General features: G+C 34.8%; 1 non-coding gene across 1 annotated transcript; it reads right to left on the bottom strand.

Annotated features, from left to right (window-relative positions):
• Window positions 1-847: 847 nt before the first annotated feature.
• LOC113899511 lies at window positions 848-909 on the bottom strand. Its single transcript, XR_003512921.1, has one exon. It is a non-coding gene; the product is annotated as a U7 small nuclear RNA (small nuclear RNA).
• Window positions 910-10,289: the final 9,380 nt, after the last annotated feature.

The following is a 10,289-nucleotide window of genomic DNA, read 5'->3' on the forward strand; positions in this document are numbered from 1 at the left end:
ATTATATTACCATATGTAAAATAGATAACCAATGGGGATTTGCTGTATTTCTCAGGGAACTCAAACAGGGGCTCTGTATCAACCTAGAGTGGTGGGATGGGGAAGGAGTTGGGAGCGAGGTTCAAGAGGGAGGGGACATATGTACACCTATGGCTGATTCATGTTGATGTTTGACAGAAAACAACAAAATTCTGTAAAGCAATTATCCTTCAATTAAAAGAATAAATTAAAATTAAATAAAAAGTAAATGTTTAGCTCTTAAAAATTTTTTTCTTCAACATTCAGAGTAATTGTTTTTTGTAAGATTTTGTGGATACGCTTTATCAAATACAACTTAACAGTCCTTGAATAAGACAATTTTTGTGGTGTATTATTCATTTTATTTATTGATGGATTTAATTTACTAATGTTTCATTGACTTTTGCATCTATGTACATACTAGTAAAATACTTACATTTTTTTCCAATGTTTCCCTCCAATCGCAGTGGTGGAAAAGACGCTTAAGAAGTCCTTGGACTTCAAGGAGATCAAGCCAGTCAATTCTAAAGGAAGTCAACCCTGAATGTTCATTGGAAAGGATTTAGAACGTTGTCCCCTTTTGTTCATATTCTCTGGAAAACTTTACCATAAGATGGAAATTATTTCTTCCATTTGGCAGCATTCCTCAGTGTAGCACCTTAGCCTGAATTCATTACTGGTGGTAAGTTTTACAGTGCAGATTCTATTTCTTTAACATATAATATAGCTAATTAGAATATACCTTTATCTATGTGTCATTGTTAGTAAACTATATTTTAATTCTCATAAGAATTTTTTCCTGTTTAATTTTTATTTATTTTTTTCCCATGGGGGTTTTCTGGTGAGGATCATAAAACCTCCTAGACAAATTCTAAAAGAGCTGTAACACTTTCTATTTACTTTTAAAACAGTTATTGGCATTAGTTGTTCACAATGCTTTTTTCAATTTCTTAAAATACTGGAGTACTTGTGTCAGTCACTCAGTCATGACCGACTCTTTGCAATCCCATGGACCATAGCCTGCCAGGCTCCTATGCTAATGGAATTCTCCAGGCAAGAATACTGGAGTGGGTTGCCACTCCCTTCTCCAGGGGATCTTATCAACACAGGGACTGAACCTAGGTCTCCTGCATTGCAGGTAGACTCCTTACTCCTGACTCCTTACCCATTCCCTAGAGTATCTGTGGTGGTTTAATAACTGTGTGAAGCTTAGTTGTGTCTGACTCTGTGCAACCCCATGGACTATACAGTCCATGGAATTCTCCAGCCCAGAATACTGGTGTGGGTAGCCGTTTCCTTCTCTAGGAGGATCTTCCCAACCCAGGGGTTGAACCTGTGTTAACAGCTGAACCTCAAGGGAAGCCCTTAGTATCTGTAGTTATATCCTTCATTCCTTACTGATGTTAACTATTTCTTTTCCAAGCTCTCTCTCTTCTCTCCATTCTCAGAAAGAGTTCACCCTTTTTTCACGTATTCAAAGCAATAATTGCTGTTTTTCTCTTTAGTATTTTGGTTATATCGTAGATTCCTTAAAATTTAGTATAAAATATTTCCTAGCTAACATTATGATTTGTTTCTTTGATCTATGGATTATTTATTTAAAAGCTTTACCTTTCTTAACATATGATTTTCAAATTATATTTTGTTAGGACTATCAAGCTTATTTCCACTATTTTGTGATCAGAATGAATCTAAATTATTTTGTGATCAGAATGAATCTAAATCCTATAACTCTGTCAACATTTGCTTAGTGGTGAAGTTTTATTAATGTGCCATGTGTACTTTAAAAAATGTTCCTTCTACAATTGGGAGTAGTCTTCTACAGATAAATATATCAAGTTCGGTTATCAAAGAGTTCAAATCTTCTCACTCATTTTTGGTCAGATAGTGCTATTAAGTACTGCTATGCTATGCTAAGTCACTTCAGTCGTGTCCGACTCTGTGTGACCCCATAGACGGCAGCCTACCAGGTTGCCCCGTCCCTGGGATTCTCCAGGCAAGAACACTGGAGTGGGTTGCCATTTCCTTCTCCAATGCATGAAGGTGAAAAGTGAAAGTGAAGTCGCCTAGTCATGTCCAACCCTCAGAGACCCCATGGACTGCAGCCTTCCAGGCTCCTCCATCCATGGGATTTTCCAGGCAAGAGTACTGGAGTGAGGTGCCATTGCCTTCTCCGATTAAGTACTAAGAAATGTATATTAAAATCTCCCATTATAATTCCGTATTTCTATTTTTGTACTTGTGTCAAATTTTACTATTTCTGTTTTGATGTTATATTGTGTGACTACAAATTAAAATTTGCCATATTTTCATGACTAATTAAGCATTTTATTATCATGAAAATTTTCTCTGTCTTTTCACCTTAAATTTAACTTATTAACAGCTCCATTAATTTATTTTGGTTAGTATTTGCATAGTATTTGATTCAAATACTCTTCATTTTATATATTTCTATTATCAGCATTTAAATTATTTTCTTTATGCCTGATAATTATCACCTGTTAATTAAACATGAAATCCACTTATATCAAACTGTCTTTTGACATTTTCAGACTTAAATAAACCATTTTACTGCTTATTCTATATTCTGCATATTTTATGTTTCTATATTTATGTTCTATATTATGTTTCTGCATGTTTCTATATTCTGCAGTGTTTATCACTTGAGATACATATATATATTTAATCATTCCATTGTCCTTCTATTACCCATATGCTAACTCATTCTTTTATCATTATAGTAGAAGATTCTAGATTATATCATATATTGCTATCTTATCAAGATCTAATAAAATGAATATTATTAGACCACATTAGTTCCACATTACCTCAATTTTATCACACTAGCTCATAAATTTCTCTGAACTAATATCTTCTTGCTCTCATGTATCTTAAACTTTAAAACTCTATTAGATGTAACTATATTGTTTTAAACAATATATTAAATGTTTTATTAATTATATTTAATATTAAAACAGCTAATATGCATTTTGAGTTACCAAAATATTTTACTTTTATTTATTTTTTTTTAATTTTATTTTATTTTTAAACTTTACATAATTGTATTAGTTTTGCCAAATATCAAAATGAATCCATCACAGGTATACATGTGCTCCCCATCCTGAACCCTCCCCCCTCCTCCCTCCCCATACCATCCCTCTGGGTCATCCCAGTGCACTAGCCCCAAAGTTCTTTTCTGATTGTCTGATCTTCTATCTAGTTTCATTTTTATTTTGTTTGAAGATAATTTTACACTACTTCTTTTAAATAACCAGGGATGCTAGTGACACATTTTCTCAGAGTTTTTAAATAAAAACATTTTTATTTTATCTTTATTTTTGATGAAAATTTTGCTAGAATTCTAGGCCAGAATTGCACACCACTACCACCATACACACGAAGTTTTAAATATCATAGTCAGTCATGTTTTTGCTTCTGTTGTTTGCTCTGAGAAGATATATGTCAGTATTGTCATTGATTATTTGAAGACATTTCTTTGTCTTTCATAGCAACTCTTCCAGTTTTCTGTATCTTTATTTCTTTTATATATTTATATGTGAGAAACATGCCATCACATTTGCTGGTTTATTACATTTAATCTGATCAATATTTAATTTCGTGTTTTGGGCCATGATCCTAAAGTTTGCTTGAGTGAGTGAATGAAAGTCACTCAGTTGTGTCTGACTCTGTGATCCTATAGATTGTAGCCTTCCAGGCTCCTCTGTCCATGGAATTCTCCAGGCAAGAATACTGGAGTGGGTAGTTTATCCCTTCTCCAGTGGATCTTCCCAACCCAGGAATCGAACCAGTGTCTCCTGCATTGCAGATGGATTCTTTACCAGCTGAGATACCAGGGAAGCCTAAAGTTTGCTTAGGTTGGGGGTAAATCAAATGAGAATTTAAAATAAATTCTCCATTTCTTTATTTACCCTTCAATTATGATACAAGCACCTATTCCAACTCAGTTTAAAAATATTGAAAGTATAAAATTATATTTACTTGTAACTTACATAAATATGCACACACACACACACAGACTTTTACTGACTCCATGAAAAACAGATATAGAATTAAATATAGGCAAAACTTAAATAAAACATATTTTCATGCTTTAAGATAAACTGGAATCCTGCTACTTATTGTTTGTTAGGATACAGAATGATGGTAAAGCCTATGCTTTCATGGTAACAACATTTTTAAAAAATGAATTATTTAAAAGACAATAGCTTTTATATAGTATGCTACTTCAGAATAGTGGATGCAAGGAACCCTGAGAAACTGAATTCCAGAGATGAAAATGTCTTCTGTGGGTGAGCTAAGAATCATAGCTACTGGGGGAAAAGACAAAAGAAAAAAGAATAAAAAGAAAACAAAACACTTTTTCTGGGGGCAGACAGATAAAGGGGAGGCAGAATTCTTAATGATAAGTTGAAATAGCATGGTAAATTAGAAAATGAAAAGCCTCAAATGTAAAATTAAATCACTCAACCCAATTCTCCTCTTCCCTCATTTTTTCTGAAAAAAATTGCTGTGAAAGAGTAGCTAGAAATTAAAGAGAACTTATGAAGTCTTAGTGAGTTTCAAAGATACTAGATTCATAAACCCGGACACAAAATTATATGAAGTTTTGGCTATTACAGCCCAAATCAAATGTTTACAAGATTTAAGAGATCAGTAACTGTTATGTGAGCAGACAGGGGTTTTACTAAGAAGGTATAAAAAACATTGTAATTAAAATAGCACCTAAATTTATAGAGTTTAAATATTTAGTTCCCTATCCTAGCTGCCAGATGAAGAAGAGAACTGTTAGCTCAGGAATGCAAATTTTAAAAGTTGTATTTCCATCTTCTCTACACTGTTATTTTATACCCATTATCCAGGAAAATAAAAGAAGAGGGGAAATTGAGAAGCATGAAAAAAACAAAGAACCTGATACATAACTAAGAGGAAAATATTCAATAGAAACAGACCCACAGATGACTCAGATGTTGGCACTAATATTTAAACAATGATATGGTGCACTCTCAAGGAGAAAAGCAAATTGATTGTTTTCAATCACAATCAGTTTTGTGATGCTTCTTACCTAAACAGTAAAAATTTTTGTTTTTCAAATATGACTCTACAGAAAGGGATAGATTGAAGACCAAGACCATTAGGAATGGGATATGGGATAGACTGCTAAGTTGCTTTAGTCGTATCCAACTCTGTGCGACCCCATTGACGGAAGCCCACCAGGCTCCCCTGTCCCTGGGATTGTCCAGGCAAGAACACTGGAGTGGGTTGTCATTTCCTTCTCCAGTGCATGAAAGTGAAAAGTGAAAGGCAGGTTGCTCAGTTGTGTCCAACTCTTAGCGACCCCATGGACTACAGCCTACCAGGCTCCTCCATCTATGGGATTTTCCAGGCAAGAGTACTGGAGTGGGGTGCCATTGCCTTCTCCATATGGGATAGAAGTCCCTTTTAAATGGAAAGATTAAAAACCGCTTCCTTCACTATTTTGAATTACCTTAGAAAGGAAGACAGAAATAAAAGTAGAGCAAACAGGTCCAAATGGGAATGTGGATCTAACCTTTGGGGTTTGAGAAGGTTGTTGCTATGCAAATACCCATGTTTGTATAAAGGAAAGACATTTGAGCTGGTATGGCTCATCACTGGCAGATTTCCCAACACTTAGCACCATTTAATGTGGAATAGGAACCATTCTGATCAACTGGTGAAAGAAATAAAAACTAAGGTAGCTGTTCTAATTGACCTTACTCTCAAGCAGCAACAGGTAATTAAGAAATTCCTAAATGCTATGGGAGGAGAACACAAAATGCTAAGGTTAAAGCAACCCTGATACACAGAGAGTTTTCAATCCAGAAGCAAAGCTAGTTGCTCAGACACCTGTAGTGGGCATCGCATCATTCCAAAAGATTAGATAGGATTAATCATAACATGGCAGATACAAATTAAGGAACCAAAACTAATCAACCATTTTTCATCAGAAAAGAGAGAGATCATGATATTCCTAATGGATCGAGTCTCTTCTTTGACTGACTTCTATGGAGTCAATAAAAGCCACTCCTGGTACTTAGTACCTATTTGGAGAAGATAACAAAAAGATAGTAGATGTATGAAACACTGAAAAATCCCATGCAAATGTTTGAGGAAAAAAAAAAAAACCTCTTAACTTAAGAAAGACCATTAATAGGCAATTTCCAATTGTTTCTTTACTTCTGGAGTTAGTAACTGGAAAATGAAAGTAAATAGCAAAAAATATACACCTTATTTTTGCCTATTTGAGACTCAATCTAAATTTACAATTTACTGTCTGAATAACTGCAGCAGAAGTTTAAAATGTAATTTTATTTTTGAACGTATATAGGTATTATTTTTAAGAACCGTCAATAGGCTAAAAAGGCACAATTCTAAAATGGCTTTCAATATTGTTCTTTTGATGTTTAGGAAGATGAGGAAAAAATGCAAACAAAAATGTCTATTATTTAATTAATCAATTAATTAATTGTCCTAATCTCCCAAACCATAATCAAGAATAGGGGAAACAGACTCTCATTGTGTTTGTTCCCTTCACACCACTGGGAGGAGGCCATCCACGGCAAAGCCAAAGCAAGACTGTCAATAATGCAGGGCACAGAATAAGGGTCTCTTTTGCCCAGACCTAAGGATGGTACTGTGTCTCCAGCAGTATAATGCTTCAATGATAATATTAATGGGAAATGAATGGGAAAACATGGGGATGTTTAAAAGAAGTATCTGTAAAGACCCAGCTAGGAATATGAAAGAGATTATACTTAAGTGCACAGATTAAAGTCAAATGCAGAGTTGCATTAACAATGTGAGCTGCAGCTGGTATGAGTCATAGCTTGTAAATGGTTCTTATGTGGATATTAGTACTTCCAGAAGTTCAAGCTGGTTTTAGAAAAGGCAGAGGAACCAGAGATCAAATTGCCAACATCCGCTGGATCATCGAAAAAGCAAGAGAGTTCCAGAAAAACATCTATTTATGCTTTATTGACTTTGCCAAAGCCTTTGACTGTGTGGATCACAGTAAACTGTGGGAAATTCTGAAAGAGATGGGAATACCAGACCACCTGACCTGCCTCTTGAGAAACCTATATGCAGGTCAGGAAGCCACAGTTAGAACTGGACATGGAACAACAGACTGGTTTCAAATAGGAAAAGGAGTACGTCAAGGCTGTATATTGTCACCCTGCTTATTTAACTTCTATGCAGAGTACATCATGAGAAACACTGGGCTGGAAGAAACACAAGCTGGAATCAAGATTGCTGGGAGAAATATCGATAACCTCAGATATGGAGATGACACCACCCTTATGGCAGAAAGTGAAGAGGAACTCAAAAGCCTCTTAATGAAAGTGAAAGAGGAGAGTGAAAAAGTTGACTTAAAGCTCAACATTCAGAAAATGAAGATCATGGCATCTGGTGCCATCACTTCATGGGAAATAGATGGGGAAACAGTGGAAACAGTGTCAGACTTTATTTTTTGGGGCTCCAAAATCACTACAGATGGTGACTGCAGCCATGAAATTAAAAGACGCTTACTCCATGGAAGGAAAGTTATGACCAACCTAGATAGCATATTGAATAGCAGAGACATTACTTTGCCAACAAAGGTCCATCTAGTCAAGGCTATGGTTCTTCCAGTGGTCATGTATGGATGTGAGAGTTGGACTGTGAAGAAAGCTGAGCACCGAAGAATTGATGCTTTTGAACTGTGGTGTTGGAGAAGACTCTTGAGAGTCCCTTGGACTGCAAGGAGATCCAACCAGTCCATTCTAAAGGATATCAGTCCTGGGTGTTCTTTGGAAGGAATGATGCTAAAGCTGAAACTCCAGTACTTTGGCCAGTTCATGCAAAGAGTTGACTCATTGGAAAAGACTCTGATGCTGGGAGGGATTGGGGGCTGGAGTAGAAGGGGACGACAGAGGATGAGATGGATGGATGGCATCGCCGACTCTATAGACGTGAGTTTAAGTGAACTCTGGGAGATGGCGTTGGACAGGGAGGCCTGGCGTGCTGTGATTCATGGGGTCGCAAAGAGTCAGACTTGACAGTGAACTGAACTGAACTGAACCTATACAAATATGGTAGAAAAAGGAAAGATAATCAAAATGTTTGAATGATGAACTATTTAATGGTTATTTACTAGCTATATCTTTGAATATGTATTGCATTAGAAAAAATAACAATGTAATTAATTGTAGTATACCTTAATGAAAGGCTTCTCAGGTACCAGTAAGGTAGAAGTAGTGAGAAAAAATATAATTTATTTTTTAACTTCTAGGATAATTGTGGTATAAAAATATTCCTCATTTGCTCCAGTCAAAAGCAAGCAAACATTGTGAATTTAATCCAAATTGAGTTACTCTTATTTCCATAATTATTTTACCTCAAATAAAAGAAAACAGCAATTTTGGATTTATTAACTCTGCATAGTATACATATTATTTGCATCCCTATGATCAAATCATATTGTGACTGATTAACGGAGAAGAAACAAAAGATATTTTCATAGACTGTTCACATAAAATATGTCCATTATCAACCTTATTAACTTTTCTATTTTAGTATACCTCTTATCCCTGGTTTCCACCTTCACATTTAAACTTGATTTTAGTTTGATAATTAATGACTTTATAAAAAAACAGTATTTTGCTCCATCCTTACTCTTATACATTCTTAATTATAAAATTTTATGAGTTTAATTGTAAGATTTTAACTCAGTACTCAATTATATTATGTTCTTCATAGTGGAAATCATTTAATATCAGTGTCAGGAATGTGTCTTTTTTTTTTTTTTTTACCAACTGATTCATGGATTATAATCAGTATAATCAGACAAATCCTGAAGTTTAATAAACATTCAGGGGAAAAAAATGTCTACAGAAAATGGAAAGTAGCTAACTCTAGCAATTTGACTGTCTTTTGGTTTCTTAAAGATTTAGTTTTTGTTCTAATATATTTGCTTAGTCAGTGAACAGTCTCATGTCTCTTGTCTTGCTCTGTTAGCCATACTGATGATAAATAGAACATTTAAGTATATGATTGCATTCTGGGGTTGCTGTTTTGGAACTCAAAGTTGGAACATTAACTGAAAATAAAATGATAACATCAAACTATTATTCGTCCCCAGTGCATTACTATACTATGAGAGGAAATTAAAATGAGCCTAAAAGGCAAATTCTTTACAAAGGGAGTTTTTCAGTATAGCTAGGCCATTATATTTATCAAATCAATAATTTGACTTTAATGAAATGATGCAAAATCTTCACAATTATATATTTTTAAGACAGATTTTATTTTATAATAGTTTTAGATTTTCAAATAAAAAATTGAAGATAGTAATATGCTCATTTCTCTATTATTAACATCTTACCTTATTACAGTACATTTCTTACAATTAATGAACTGATACTGAATAATCATGAATAAGTAAAGTACATATTTACTAATTTATCTTTGGTTTTTATAGAATTTCCTTTTTTTCTACTTCAGAATCACATTCAGGATATGACACTGCACTTAGCTGCTATGTCGCCTTAGGCTAATATAAGCTGTAACAGTTCCATAGACTTCTCTTATGTTTAATGACCCTGACAATTTTGAGGATTACTGTTCAGGTATTCTGTTATTGTTCAGTCATAAGTTGTGTTCACCTTTTTGTGACTTTGTGAACTGCAGCACGCCAGGCATTCTTGCCCTTCACTACTGCCACAGTTCGCTCATACTCTTGTCCATTGAGCCAATAACATCATCCAATCATCTCATATTCTGTTGCTCGCTTCTCCTCTTGCCCTCAACTTTTCACAGCATCAGGGTCTTTTCCAATGACTTGGCTCTTTGCATTAGGTTGCCAAAGTATTGGAGCTTCAGCTTCAGCATCAATCCTTCCAATGAATATTCAGGGTTCATTTCCTTTAGGATTGACTAGTTTGATATTCTTGCTGTCCAAGAGAATCTCAAAAGTCTTCTGCATCACCACAATTTGTAAGCATCAATTCTTTGGTACTCAGTCTTCTTTATGGTCCAACTCTCACATATTTACATGACTTCTTGAAAAACCATAGCTTTGACTAGATGGACCTTTGTCAGCAAAGTGATGTCTACATTTTATATGTTGCCTAGGTTTGTCATGGTTTTTCTTCCATGGAACAAGTGTCTTTTAATTTCCTGGCTGCAGCCACTGTCCACACTGATTTTGGAGCTTAAGAAAATAAAATCTGTCACTATTTTCACTGTTTCTCCAT

Source organism: Bos indicus x Bos taurus, chromosome 1 (assembly GCF_003369695.1).
Source record: "Bos indicus x Bos taurus breed Angus x Brahman F1 hybrid chromosome 1, Bos_hybrid_MaternalHap_v2.0, whole genome shotgun sequence".
Lineage (NCBI taxonomy): Eukaryota > Metazoa > Chordata > Mammalia > Artiodactyla > Bovidae > Bos > Bos indicus x Bos taurus.